Here is a 16,262-nt window from a genome sequence, read left to right on the forward strand (position 1 = left end):
TTCATTCAGTCATATTTATTGAGCCCTTATTTTGTGCAGAGCACTCTACTAAGTGCTTGGAAAGTACAATTTGGCAACAAATAGAGACAATCCCTATCCAAGGGTCTCACAGTTTAGAATGGGGCAGACGGACAACAAAACAAAATAAAGTAAGTGGACAGGCATCAATTGCACCAATGTAGATAAATAAAATTATAGATATAGATATATACATGTCATTAATAAAATAAATAGAATAATAAATATGTACAAATATACATAAATTCTGTGGGGCAGGGAGGGGTGTAGAGCAGAGCGAGGGAGTAGGGTCAGTGGAAAGGAAGGAGGAGCAGAGGAAAAGGGGGGCTCAATCTGGGAAGGCCTCCTGGGGGAGGTGAGCTTTCAGGAGGGCCTTGAAGGGAGCAAATTTGCTAGTTTGGCAGATGTGAGGAGGGAGGGCATTCCAAGCCAGAGGTAAGACGTGGGCCAGGGGTCTATGGTAGGACAGGCGAGAATGAGGCACATTGAGGAAGTTAGCGGCAGATGAAGGAGAGGAGTGTGTGGGCTGGGCTGTAGAAGGAGAGAATTACAAAAATTATTGCTAGGGTGAGGAAGAAATATCAGATTTTCTCTAGATATGTGAAAAAGCACAAGGTAGAATTTACCACACAATTTCTCATGTTATATCAGGTAGGAATAAATGCATTCATCAAAATGTTTGTAGAGATTTATCATTCTATGAGAAATTATACCATTCTAAATAACTGTCCTCATTTCATAGATATACTAAAAGTACACTGGTAAGATTCAATAGGAAAATATCAAAGGGAAGATTCCTATGCATTTTTAGAAATGACCATAATTTTTGACTAAACTTTCCAAGCTTTCAACATTATGTGAATGTCATAGGAATCCACTGAAGGGTCCAATAGTTAGACCAATAAATTATCCTCAAGAATCATGGGCCTCTTTTGGGGGCAAATCATTTCATTTATCTAGGCCAGAGCTTTTTAATATTTTCTATTCAGTGACACGTTTATGCATTTTGTTCAATCCATTAGATGCATTTCCTTCTGCTTGTATGATTCTCCCTGCCCCATTTTATGAACACATATGCCAGTCCTGAATATTTATTAATCCACTTACTTGTTAGTGCTAGGTGGCTAAAAAACCATTTTTCTCAGAGTTCCCGAAAGGCTAATCAGCACCAGGGGAACTCTTTGGCATTCTGATCTGCTTCAGCGAACTGATTTGGAAAATCCTTATCAGGTTATTTTAAAATACCTTTACATATTTAAAATTTTTGTAGCTTTGTTAATAAAATTGCAATTGAACATTACACAGGACAAACCTATATAAATGAAATACACTCATCATCAATTGGTTAAAAGAGCTAAGGACCCTGATGGAGGGGATACTTTCAGTGTAATAGAGATAACGTATGATTTGCACCCATTGAGAGATCATTGCAAAAATGGGATATCTCTATTTCAAGCAAATTTTAGAGCAGTTTCACATTATTACTCTAAGGGTTATGAGTCTATTATGTGTCCATTAGTGCATTTACGAAAGACAAAACAAGAACTTATCTCCCCAGTTCTTTGAGATAATGGATGAATACTCACAAGATGTTGCAGACGGTGAATATGGTCTTCACTGGAGTAAAAAGTTATGCTATGGAGCACTTAGAAACTTTTACAATAGAATGTTACCTTCCTTATGATACTGTTACAATCTAAATTGAGAATCACTGCAAACACATAGCTGCCCATTGAGTTTCGAAGAAGATCATGTGAAAAATGGTCTGGAAATATGGAGAAAACTATTAAAATCTTTAGCATTTTATAAACTTAAGATCTACCTCAGATAGCATATTACATTCTGCTAACATAGGTTATTAGCCTTAGCTTTTATAGGTGTATAAAACCATGAAAACTCCAGTCCAAAAATAACAATTGTTCTTATAAAATCAAGTTAAATTGAATTGCTGTTCTCTCACCCCACTACTGTAGGTATTCTCAAATGAAGAATATTAGTATCTCGTGCATAGATTTTCATATGTCAACTATAATGGAACACTAATGGAAGTTCCTCAACGTTTTTGTCATATTGCTGATTGCCATTCTGGCTTAAGCAAGCCTTCCCCACTATGAATACAAAATTGAAACAAACAGTTATGAGTTTTCTAAAATCTCCCTGCTCCTCTCCAGTTGACCCATCCTCCACCACTCTCTTTAACTCTCCCAATACTCCTAGAAGTATCTCAAGAGATCTTTGACCTCCTCTTAATCTACCTGCTCCACCTGCACTTCTGACTCCATCTCTACAAACCCCTACAAACTTGCTCCCTCCTTTTTTTCCCTTTTTTTCAAATTTTCAATTTTCAAAGGCTTTCTCTCCACTGCTTTCAAGCATTCTTTCAGATCCCCAATTCTAAAAGAAGACCCCCCCAAAAATCCCATATTTTACCCCATGGTTCCCTCCAGTTACTGCCTCATCATCCTTCTACTATTCCTCTCCAAACTCCTTGAGAGAGTTGTCAACACCAGCTGACTCCACTTTCTCTCCTCTAACTCTCTCCTTTAACTCCTTTTTCCCCTCCAGTCTGGTTTCCACCCCTTCACTCCACAGAAACACACCTTCCTAAGGTAAACACACCTTTCTAAAGTAACCAATGGCCTTCTTATCACCAACTCTGACAGACTCTACTCCAATCTAATCCTCCTTATACCTCTTGGCTCCCTTGGACACTAAGGACCATTCTTTCAAACTTTATCCAAACTTGGTTTCACTGACACTGTCCTCTTTTCTATATCTCTGACTGCTCCTTCTCAGACTGTTCAGCAGGATCCTACTCCACTCTCCAACCTCTGACAGTGGGTAGTTCCTCAAGGCTCAGTTCTGGATGCCATTTGATTTTCCATCTTCACACACTCCCTTGGAGAACTCATTCATTCCCACATGTTCACTACCATCTTTATGTGGATGATTCCCAAACTATAACTGGGAAGCAGTTATATCCCAACTATAATTGGGAAGCAGCTTGGCTCAGTGGAAAGAGCACGGGCTTGGGAGTCAGAAGTCATGGGTTCAAATCCCAGCTCAGCCACTTGTCAGCTGTGTGACCTTGGGCAAGCCACAAATTCTCTGTGCCTCAGTTATCTCATCTGAAAAATGGGGATTAAGACTGTAAGCCTCAGGTGGGACAACCTGATCACCTTGTATCCCCCTCCAGTGCCTAGAACAGTGTTTCACACATAGTAAGCACATAACAAATACCACCATTATCATTATTATAACTCTAGCCCTGACCTTTCTCCTCTGCAATCTCACAATTCCTCTTACCTAAATGGCTTCTCTACCTGACACCTTAAACATGCCCAAAACAGAACTCATCTTCCCATGCAAACACTGTCATTCATCCATTCATTCAATCATATTTATTGAGCACTTACTGTGTGCAGAGCACCGTACTAAGCACTTGGAAAATACAAATCGTCAATATATAGAGATGGTCCCTACCCAACAACAGGCTCTTTCCCATCACTATAGACAGTACCACTATCCTCCTTAATTCACAAGCCCACAACATTTACTCCTCAACCCATTTCTCTCATTCAACTCACATATTTAATGTTACCAAAACTCGTCAGATGCGTCTTCACAACATCACTAAAATCCATTATTTTTACCATCCAAACTGCTACTACACTGATCCAAGAACTTATCCTACTCCACCTTGACATTGCATCTGCCTCCTTACTAATCTCTCTACCTCCTGTCTCTCTCCACTCAAATCCATACTTCACTTCACTGCTCAGATAATTTTTCCCCCAAGTCAAGAACCTTCAGTAGTTGGCCATTCACTTCCACATCAAATATCAGCTTTAAAGCTCCAAATCAGCTTGCTCCCTCCTACCTTACCTCACTGATCTCCTACTAGAGCACATCCTACATACTTTACATATCTAGCACAAACTAGTTCAATATGCCCTGATCTCATCTATCTCACTGCTGGCCCCTTTTCCATGTTCTCCGTCTGGCCTGGAACTTCCTTCCTCTCCTCGTATGGCAGACCACAGCTCTCTCCACCTTCAGAGCCTTTTTTAGGTCTCATATCCTTGAAGAGGCTTTCCCTAATTAAGTCCTTTTTTCCCAGGTCCCTCACCATTCTGTGTTATCAATCCATTTGGGTCTGTGACCTTAGGGCATTTGGTATACACTCCATTCTCAGACCCCCAACACTGATGTATGTATCTATAAATCATATATTATAAATTGATTATTTATTTAATATCTATCTCCTCCTCAAGACTATAAGCTCATTGCTTGAGGGAGTATAACGCAACTCTGCTGCATTATACTCCCTCAAGCACTTAGTACAGAGAAGCAGCATGGCTCAGTGGAAAGAGCACGGGCTTGGGAGCCAGAGGTCATGGGTTCTAATCCTGGCTCTGCCACTTGTCAGCTGTGTGACTTTGGGCAAGTCACTTAAGTTCTCTGGGCCTCAGTTACCTCATCTGTAAAATGGGGATTAAAACTGTGAACCCCACGTGGAACGACCTGATCACCTTATATCCCCCCCCCGAGTGCTTAGAACAGTGCTTCGTACATAGTAAGCACTTAACAAATGCCATTATTATTATTATTATTATTAATATTATTACTTTTCACTGGAAGTTGTGTGGGCTAAAAGTATCAGTGGGGTTATTGGGGAATTGAATGGTTGATGAGTAAATAATTAATTGCTTGGTATAAGCTACTGTTCATTTTCAGGTATTAAAAGTGTCTCAAAATGTCCCGTCATGTACTGCACAACATTATGCATGGTCTATCAAATGCTCATCATATTTTTGCAAAGCTGGAAGCCTTGTACAATGATTAAAAACTCTGTGTCTTGCATATCAGTTTGCTTACTATAAATTTGTTAGAAAGTATGACAATTTTAACAGATATTAAATATAATATCAATATCCTCATCGTCTTGGTATTCACTAGTGTCTAAATACTGTACCTGACCTCATCCAAATGGTAACAGGATTCCATGGTCTGACTTTCTGTTTTTCTTTTCTGATTTCACTATACTTGTCCTGAGGCTGAGGTTCATTGTTTGAACCATAGAGACAGTGGTGATTTATCACTTGCTTTTAATGCACAACCAAACCTCCCAAAATAAAATAAAATTATGCCAACAGCTTTTTCTATAAATATGAAACAGATCCTGAATATCCTCATTTGCCATCAAGACCACCTAATATCATGCAGTTGCCTCTGCATTTCTCTCTGTGTTTGTGTGTGTGTGTGTGTGTGTGTGTGTGTGTGTGTGTGTGAATCAATCTTCATTTACAACCAATGATCTCTCTGTGTTGGATAGATGGAAGGGAAGTGCAGGCAGAAGAAAGATGAGTGAAAGAGAGAGCCAGTGACAATGGAAAAAGAGCAACTCAAAGTCAGGAAAAGAGAAGAAAATAATCTGTTTAGATCAGGCTAAGAATGACTAATTCTGCTTGCAGTATAATCAATCAATCAATAAATCGTGTTTATTGAGCACTTACTGTGTGCAGAGCACTGTACTAAGCGCTTGGGAAGTACAAGTTGGCAACATATAGAGACAGTTCCTACCAAACAGTGGGCTCACAGTCTAAAAGGGGAGACAGAGAACAAAACCAAACATACTAACAAAATAGAATAAATAGAATAGATATGTACAAGTAAAATAAATAAATAAATGGAGTAATAAATATGTACAAACATATATACATATATACAGGTGCTGTGGGGAAGGGAAGGAGGTAAGAAGGGGGGGTTGGAGAGGGGGACGAGGGGGAGAGGAAGGAAGGGGCTCAGTCTGGGAAGGCCTCCTGGAAGAGGTGAGCTCTCAGTAGGGCCTTGAAGGGAGGAAGAGAGCTACCTTGGCGGATGGGCAGATGGAGGGCATTCCAGGCCCGGGGGATGATGTGGGCCGGGGGTCGACAGCGGGACAGGCGAGAACGAGGGACGGTGAGGAGATTAGCGGCAGAGGAGCGGAGGGTGCGGGCTGGGCTGTAGAAGGAGAGAAGGGAGGTGAGGTAGGAGGGGGCGAGGTGATGGACAGCCTTGAAGCCCAGGGTGAGGAGTTTCTGCCTGATGCGCAGATTGATTGGTAGCACTGGTATAAGCCACAAGTAGCCACTGGTAGCCACAAGTATAAGCATTTATTGAATATTATCACCTTCACACCCACTATCAGTCCAGATCCCAAGTATCCCCACTATTCAGAGAAGCAGCGTGGCTCAGTGGAAGGAGCCTGGGCTTTGGAGTCAGAGGTCATGGGTTCAAATCCCGGCTCTGCCAGTTGTCAGCTGTGTGACTTTGGGCAAGTCACTTAACTTCTCTGTGCCTCAGTTACCTCATCTGTAAAATGGGGATTGGGACTGTGAGCCCCCCATGGGACAACCTGCTGACATTGTAACCTCCCCAGTGCTTAGAACAGTGCTTTGCACATAGTAAGCGCTCAATAAATGCCATTAATATTATTCAATTTTCTCTCACTATTGTTTACTTGCTCCAGGAAGACGTGAATAACAATATTCTCTGGTCTCTTGACTCTATCCCTCTCCCACTACCCCTAAGAACTGACATTATACCCTGCTGAAGCTCCATGGCTATACGTAGTTCTCCTTGGGGTGTATGGATGTAAATATGTCTCTGAATGTCCATTGCCTACTCTAAGGAAAAGGACTAGAGTCTGCTGTCTGGCTGAGTAGGTGTATGCATCTCTGTGGAATCATTTTTACTACATATCATGCCCTTCCACTAATCTTGGGATCAAAGCCTCACTCACTTAAGAAACATGCTGGGTAATTGGGAAGAACAGGAGTCCTGGTGGCACCTAATCTTGTTCCCTCCCACTATGACCTGTGACAGGCAATGACCACAGAATACATTCTGTGATGTTATTTATGTCTTATTTCTGGACCTCTCCAAGCACCCTCTCTCAACATCTTGGTTTCCACTTTTTGCTTATCTCAAAATTTGGGTACAGCTAGACTTATATAGTCATCTTATCATAAAATCATCATAACAAGTGATATTTAAGGTGTGCAGAGCACTGTACTAAGACTTGGGAGAGTTCAATACACACCCTATGTACAACCAGTCATATCTTTTGATTTTTTTTAAACAAGGCTATACACTACCAGAAAATGGAGTACTCCTGGAAGAATTTGAAGTCACTATTCTTTGTATATGTTTAAATATGAGACTTCCTCAAAAGTCTCAAAAGTAACCTCAAAAGGGGTTACTTTTGTCATTATGTAAGACTAGCAATGAATGAGCTCTCATTAGGTGCAATGCACTTGGGAAAGTGCAACAGAAACATGAGATGCATAATCTACCCCCAAGAAATTTATTCTATAGTGAGATATACAGACATACTATTTAGACTATGTGTCCCATGTAGGCGCCACACTGTATCCAGACTGATTAACATGTATCTATTCCAGTGCTTAGAACAGTGCTTGAGTTAAATAAGCACTTAATGACCCAGAAAAAAATAAAATATAATAATAATAATAGACTTTAAGCTCATCGTGGGCAGAGAATGTGTCTTTCAACTCTGTTATATTGTACTCTCCCATGCATTTGCTGAAGTGATCTGCACATAGTAAGGGCTTAATAAATGATTGATTGATGAATAATAATAATAATAATAAGACTTTCCAAGGACTTAATATGTCTCAAGAACTGTTCTAAGTGCTGGGAAAGACACAAGTTAATCAGGTCTGATACAGTCCCTGTTCCACATGGAGCTCACAGTCGAAGTAGAAGGCAGATCACATACTAAATCCCCCATGTTTTGGGTGAGGAAACGGGGGCACAGAGAAGTTAAGGGAGTTTTCCAGGTCACACAGAAGACAAGTAGTGGAGGTGGGATTAAAACTAGGCCATTTGACTTCCAGACCGATTCTCTTTTCACTCAGTCATGTTGCTCCTCATCTATCTCTAAGCAGAGAAATTGGAATAGAAAATAATTGTGCATTTGAGTACACAGATATAAAGAAATGCCAAGGAAGACTATCAATATCATCTTTTTAATGTCACTCATTGCCTATTCTAAACCAATTTAGAATTTCAATTTCTTAGCTTCCCCCCTCATCCCAGTTTCCCAGGACATGTCAAGTTCCTATTTTTGATATAATTTATTAGTACCTCTATAATGCCATTCATTGCTTATTGCCATGCCAACTGGACAGATGAACACACAGAGATTAAAAAATGTAGATATATAGGCCATATGGAAACTTCATCTGGTTTAGAACCCGGAGTTCCCTTTACCGTGACAATTCTGTCAAACATGCAACTTCTGTGCTTGACTATTGTGAATTCTAATCTACATTTTGTACAATTTGAAGGAATTAATTTCTTAGGGCTTTAAGAGAACTATGATAAAGTCAGGAAATTAGCAAATTGTTTAGGCTTTCTAAACAAGAGGAAAATATTGTAGATCGAGCCAAGATCAAAATGTTTTACTGCAGAAGAATCAATTCTGCTGGAATATGAATTTTGTAATTTAGGTATGAAATAGTGCTATCCCATCCTCCCTAGACTGGTACTCCCCATTCCCATGTGATTCTCTCCATAACTGTCTCATCCCCTTGTATCCCAGTTTCTCCCTCCATTCTGGATAGATTTTTGTAAAAAAAATTTTCTCAGGAGGGCGCAATATGAGAGAGTTGGTAGACATGCCCACAGTACTTAATGCTTGGGAAAGTAAAATACCACAGAATTGGTAGATACAATCCCTGCCCACAAGGAGTTACAGTTTACAGGACATGAAGTAATTTTGGAGGTTCCTAGAACACTGAAAGTCAATCCTACAATTAATAACTGACCAAACCACAAGTAATTTAAAATCCTTTGGATCTCATAACTAGGCTGTGTCTGAAATATACTTTTATTAATCCAGTCCTCTACTTATTCACATAACTGTGGACTGTAAACTCTTTGTGGGCTGGGATCATATGTGCCAACTCTTGTATCGCACTTTCCCAAGCACTGAATGCTATGCTCTGCACACAATAAATGGTCAGCAAATATCACTGATGGTCTCACTTTCCATACTAATCAGCATCTGCACATGGTAGGTAAATTGAAGTATATCCCTTCTCACTGATGGCTGTTTTGAACACTATTCATTCATTTGGTAGTATTTAGTGATCACCTACTGTGTGCAAAACAATGTAGTGAATACTTGTGAGAGTACAATAGGAGGAAAAGACAACACTTTTAGTGTGCCTTTTAAAACATTTGACTGGGAATTTAGACTTAGACGTGGAGGGCAGCATTCCAATAGGTTACTGGATTTCTGGTAGACAAGTCCTGAACACCAGACATAATCAGCATTCTCATATCCTCTGCTTTCCATTCCATTTGGCATGTGTTGGAGTGAGTTAGAAGGAGAGGTTGGTTCCTGCAGCTTTTCACTCATTTGAACCCAGAAACTGAAATTCTCTTGGGTTATCCATATCTTTCCTTCCACCTTGATTCCACCAAGGATTGATATTTTTGGGAAAAACACCCTCCCAGACCTACAAAGTTTTATAGAAATAGAGTGTTGGCCTCTGCTCCCATTCCCAGTTATGGAGTCATGTCTCTCCATCCCTACAGATTTCCAGAGCCCAGAGTTGAAGTAAAGTTTCATTAATTTTGTCTCTCCTCTTTTATAATGCATTTTATTGGAAGCCCCAGAACATTTTCCCTATAATATTCACTCATTCATTCAATTATATTGATTGAGCCCTTAGTGTGTGCAGAGCACTGTACTAAGCACTTAGGAAGTACAAGTTGGCAGCCCAACAACGAGCTCACAGTCTAGAAGGGGGAGACAGACAACAAAATAAAACATGTGGACAGGTGTCAAGTCATCAGAATAAATAGAAGTAAAGCTAGATGCACATCATTAACAAAATAAGTACAATAGTAAATAGGTACAAGTAAAATAAATAGAGTAATAAATCTGTACAAACATATATACAGGTGCTGTGGGGAGGGGAAGGAGGTAGGGTGGGGGGGATGGGGAGAAAGAGAGGAAAAAGGGGGTTCAGTCTGGGAAGGCCTCCTGGAGGAGGTGAGCTCTCAGTAGGTCTTTGAAGGGAGGAAGGGAGCTAGCTTGGTGGATGTGTGGAGGGAGGGCATTCCAGGCCAGGGGGAGGATGTGGGCTGGGGGTCGACGGTGGGACAGGCAAGAATGAGGTACAATGAGGAGGTTAGCGGCAGAGGAGTGGAGGGTGCGGGCTGGGCTGTAGAAGGAGAGAGGGGAGGTGAAGTAAGGGGGGACGAGGTGATGGACAGCCTTGAAGCCGAGAGTGAGGAGTTTTTACTTGATGCGTAGGTTGACTGGTAGCCACTGGAGATTTTTGAGGAGGGGAGTAACATTCCCAGAGCATTTCTGCACAAAGATGATCTGGGCAGCAGTGAGAAGTATAGACTGAAGACAATAGATTATAATAATAATAATGATGGCATTTGTTAAGTGCTTACTATGTGCAAAGCACTGTTCTAAGTGCTGGGGGGATACAAGGTGATCAGGTTTTGTCCCACATAGGACTCACAATCTTCATCCCCATTTTACAGATGATGTAACTGAGACTCAGAGAAGCTAAGTGACTTGCCCAAGATCATACAGCAGACATGTGGGGGAGCAGGGATCAGAACCTATTAGAACCCTATCCATCTCATATTACTCTTACCCTCTCGATCAAGTTTTTCACTGACCCACTTAAGACTGAAAACACAAATTACTTGGGTCTTCAACGTTTCAAATAATAAATATAACATGTACCCTAATCTGTTCTAAAATTTCAAGAGAAAACATGGCAGTGTAATATTGAATAGAGGCTGGAGGGTGCATGGTGAAAAATAAAGAATAATCTGTCCAAACCCTACTGATTATGTGCAAATATATTAATAAAAAGATCTTTTAACCTTGAATTAAATGAGGAACAAATAATGGAAAGGAAAATTTCTTTCATTTCAAGTAGGATTTTGTCATTATAGCAAGTGACATAAAACATACCTGTTTTGAGTATGGAATATAGTTGGGAAGAAAGGATACAGGAAAGATGAATTGAGACAGCATAAAATGAAATGTTTCAAAGTAACATTTTTGCTTATTAGAGATATTCTATTATAGTTACTCTAGATTTACGAGAGTCCTGATATGGTTTTCTGAAAAAAGTGATTTATATGCATTTTCATTCATTTCAGGATTCAGTTTAATCCTAGCTTTTATCTATTTTAAATACTGGCTCTGCTTAGATTCATTCTCCTGACATCTTACATAATAGCTTTAATTAGCTTAAAAAAAAGGTTTGAAAACACTAAATAAGCTATCAAGAACTATCAAGCATTTAGAAATCCAACATAAAAGAAAACCCACAAGTTAAATAACATTTATACCTAACAACTGAAAAACAGTGTCATATTAGAGGTGGTTTGATTTTAACATAACTTATAAATTAATTTAACGATTTTTTAAATCAAAATTAAAATACTTTCCATTGTTAACACACCAAAAAAATAAACAATTGTTTAAGGAAATGGGTGATAGTTGTTCTCTGTGCCACAGTGCTGACTCAGTCATGCAAAACTAATTTCCTGGCTGTCTCTGAATGCACATAAAGCTGCTCTGTAGCTGCTGCTGACAATGAACTAGTGACTGGAAAAAGGAATCTTAAACACAGTCACATCGCCTGACTGTTAAAATCCTCTCCACAAAAGCACACTGATCTAATATGCTCTGGATAAAGAATTAAACATTAAAAGGGCCATTAATACAAAGCATCTCTTACCTTTTTTTACCTTTTCAGGATTTTCTCCATAAAGAAATAATAATTAAAAATTTCTGCTACCAGCAAAGTTGCATTATTGTTGAATTTTTCCTTATAGTAAAATACTGAATTGTTAAATTCATTGACTTTCACTGAATTGAAAATTCATTATCAATAGATATAGTTTGAAGCTTAATTTTATATTTAATATCGTGGGTAAGTTTTAACCTTCAATTTGTTTTGTTTGCAGCATCCAATTAAAAAAGGATCCCAGATCAAATCTTAAACAGAAGAGTTTTATGAAAACGTTCAGCTTCGCATTCTAAAACGGTCTTACTACATTTTCAACAAACTAATCAGTTACTGACTACTTGATTGCACCATGTGTTTATGTTGATGGAGAACTTGAAGGGTATTCAGAATTCTTACACTACTCAAAAATGTCATCATAAATATTTTTATTTGTAACCAGGTCATTTTTTTTTCCAGCAGTCTTAGTGAACAGAAAATAAAATTAGTTAAACAATCCTAAAGGCCTGCTCAAAGGACTTTTACACTACCCCAAGTGATGTTGAAAGACTTGCATATTCATTCAATTTATTTAATCATACTTATTGAGCACTTACGGTGTGCAGAGCACTGTACTAAGTGCTTGGGAAGTACAAGTCCAATTTGGCAACATATAGTGGCAGTCCCTACCCAACAACAGGCTCACAGTCTAGACAACAGGCTCACATGAGATCTGTGCAGAAACCACAGGATTTTACTGCCCTCTTGTAGGAACTGTGATAACGAATGTATTTTATGAATTAATTGTTAATGAGAGGTGATTAGGAAAACCATTTATTACTAGTTGTATGAATAATTTAAATATAAAGGTAAATTGAATATAAACTTCTGGATTAGAGTCACCCCTTAACATTTCCCTAAAATAAATATTGAATGAAATATTAACTGCAGTTGTTACTTCTATAGGGCGTGTGCTAACTAGCTGTGTGTATAATACCATTCTGTGCAACAGTCCCTAACTTAAGGTAGCATTATATAGTGCCAAGTTTTTTTCATATTTTAAATGGCAAAAAATTCATTCTGTCTCAAAAATAGCATTCCATTTGTGATCATGCTAGATTGGCCATAAATCTTAGTTATAAAATAGGCCACCTGGAAGGAAAGATCTAATTAGTTGGTAAGATTTTGTAGTGACAGAAGAAGTACAGGAACTGATGAAACTGTACAGGTCAGGGCTGGTTAGCCAATTTAACCTTGTTCAAATAATCTTCTCTGTGTGGTGGGAAGGAAGTGTAATGAGAGTTGCTGGAATATGTTATTTATGAGATTAATGACCATCACCTACTGCATAAAAAATGTTCATATTCCATAAACTCCTTTTTTTACCATGGAATGCTCCCAACTGGGCCTTATTTAATTAGATTGAATCAATTTTGTCTTTTCAATTATAAAATACTACATTAAACTTACTTTCAACATGAAGCATCAAACCGTGAATACATAGTAGTTCCCAATATTTCCTCTCCAAACATGACTTAGATTGGAGGCCTTTTTTCTTTTTGGAATCAATCAATCAATGCTACTAATTGAGCATTTACTGTGTACAGAGAACTGTACTAAGTGCTTGGGAAACTACAATATAATAGACAAGAAAACAATATACTTAGAGCTGTATAAAGTTTTAATGAAATGTGTTCTTTAGAAATTAATTTCAAACATTTTCCTCAACAATTTTTACTTTCAAAATGTCTGTATAAACATTGTGATGAGATTTCAAACTTGTTAGTTGTTCATAGACAAATGCTTGGAAGATGTGACTTGGTACAAATCAAGAAAGAAGCTATTATAAATGTGATATAAACTTCTATGTCCCAAATCAATATATATGTTTGAAAATTCTGACTGGTCATGGACAATTTATTAAATATAAACAGCTATAAATTATTGTTTGATTTTTACCCTTCAGCTATTATTAAAATAAATATATACAAATTTACCTTTTTATGACAATTGTTCAGTGCTTACTGTACGCCAGCCACTGTACTAAGTGCTTGGATAGATACAAGATAATCAGATTGTACAGAGTGAATGTCCCACATAGGCCTCACAGTCATATTCTCCATTTTACAGATGAGGTAACTGAGGCACAGATAAGCTAAGTGACTTGCCCAAGGTCACACAGTAGACAAGTGGCAGAATTAGAATTAGAACCCAGGTCCTCTGCCTTCCAGACTAATGCTCTTTCCACTAGACCATGGAAAGAAAGAATTGGATTTTGGAAGAAATATGATTCATTATTATAATCTAAACCTCATCCCACTGTATTTATCTATTTGTTAAAGATTTCCCCCTGTTCACAGCACAAATGAAGCAAAACAATAAACTAAAGAAGTTGAAAATGTCTATCTAAGAAAAAATGCTAAATCGAGTTCTTGTTAACTTGAAAGGAGGAATCCAGGCAATTTAATGGCAAGCTTCACAAACATCAGCAACCTCATAGTGATGAGGTGCAACATTGAATATCGCCATAAGTTTCACAGAATCCCATGAGCCTCACAGTGCTGTCACTGCCCCTTAATGGGGTGGGAATTGTCCTGCCAAACTTCACAGAATCTCACAAGCCACACAATACTGCATCCCAGCTCCCGGGTAGTAGAGAAGTAGAATGGTGTGATAATATTAATAATAGGAATAGTGATGGCAGTCTCCCTTGTAACTCTTTTTCTTCATAATGAGGGGTGTATGTTTGAACATACCAGTTTCCTTAATAACTTGTAATGAGGTCATCATCTGTGAATGAAATTCTAACACTGCTTTAATCTGCTGGTATTTTCTGACTCTCTGTAGTAATTGACTCCCTTTTCCTACCACTCACTGTTTGATGAAGGGTTTTTTCCGTGTGTTTGTTTTTGTTTATCAGTAACTTGCCACTGTCAAGATAGAAATAATACCTCCTAATTTTAGTGTTGTGGGATTTGGTGACCAATCATTCCATGATATGGAAGCCATTGGAGAATATATATATTCTTCTTAGTGGTGTTTTTTGAATGTGACTCTAGAATGACTGTAAACTGTTTCAGCAATTAGCTCGTTTATTATCCTGGACATGTTTATACATGCAAGAGTTGTTGATATCATGATTTATGTCATGGAGTTACAGCTTAACTCCTCCAGGAAGTCATCTAAATATTGCCAGTTCATATGAACCTACAAAATATAATTAGTGGTCAGAGCACTGGGTCCAACCGAACCTGTTCCTCCATCTCTTTGTTCACCCTCTTTATCAAAATACACACACATATTTGACTAGATAATAATACTTTTATAATACTTTTTTAGGGCCCTTTTAGGAAAGCACTATCAAATATAATGTCAACATCACTGCATAGTTAACTTCAGCCTGAGCACTCCTCTTTTCTTCCCTTAGAAGTGTTTCAATTGGTTTGGAGAGTATGATTGGAACCCATCTCAATTTAATACAAGATAATGACAACTGTTCTACCTTCTACTTAGTGGCAAGCCTCTGCAGGACAGAGACTATGTCCAGCCTAATTAATTTGTATCTAGTCCAGTGCTTAGAACAGTGTTTGATGCATAAAAGCACTTAAATACCAAAAAACAAAAAAAAATTGAAAAAACTGATCTATTTAATATAAAAAATGGCTACTCTCCGTTACCATGGGTACCTTTTTGCTGACTGGATGTGAAAGACAGCAGTTAGAAAATTAAGAACTACCTTTACACATGTGCATAAATATATCATTTAAACTCTTTAATTACTGGTAGATAATTTGATTTTTGAAATGAAACTGTATCATTTTTATTACTTAAAAATACATATTTAACTTTGGTCTTTTTTTTAATTTTTGTTGTTGCATAAATGAACATAAATTCACATTATTTCCATTAAAGCTCAGCACTCTATTCAGCATGGCCTAGTGGAGAAAGCACAAGCCTAGTAGTCAGAAGATCCTGGGTTCTAATCCTGGCTCTGCCACTTGTCACCAGCTGACACCTATGCCTCAGTTACCTCATCTGTAAAATGGGGATTAATGCTGTGACCCCCAAGTGGCACATAAACTATGTCCAACCTGATTAGCTTGTATCTCCCACAATACTTAGAACAGTGTTTGATACATAGTGAGGGCTTAACAAATACTATTATTATTTAGTGCTCTTTTGGTTAACACTTTATTTTAATGGAATCAACTAAGAGCACTAAGTGGATTATAGCAATGTTTAAAGTTGTCCCTCCTGTTCATAGATGGAACTACTGATAGTGCTTTCCTTCTCATGAGGGTAAATGTTCCTAAAAAAGTTGATCTATTCATTCATAATTCATTATATTAGGTATGTATATAATGATAGATACTTGTCACATAGATTCTTTTGCTACTCACAGAATAAAAGAAAGTCCAGCATGCCCTATCTGGTCAAGAGAATGGTCACCCAGATCGACATTCT

The 16,262-nt window shown here is 38.3% G+C and overlaps 1 long non-coding RNA gene across 1 annotated transcript in view; it reads left to right on the plus strand.

Moving 5' to 3' along the window:
• LOC119930288 overlaps window positions 1-12,212 on the plus strand; it is a 66,284-nt gene extending 54,072 nt beyond the window's left edge. The window contains exon 4 of the long non-coding RNA XR_005451774.1: window positions 12,040-12,212. This is a non-coding gene — a long non-coding RNA (uncharacterized LOC119930288). The remainder of the gene's footprint in view (window positions 1-12,039) is intronic.
• The last annotated feature ends 4,050 nt before the right edge of the window (window positions 12,213-16,262 follow it).

The sequence above is a fragment of the Tachyglossus aculeatus genome, chromosome 1 (genome assembly GCF_015852505.1).
Source record: "Tachyglossus aculeatus isolate mTacAcu1 chromosome 1, mTacAcu1.pri, whole genome shotgun sequence".
NCBI lineage: Eukaryota > Metazoa > Chordata > Mammalia > Monotremata > Tachyglossidae > Tachyglossus > Tachyglossus aculeatus.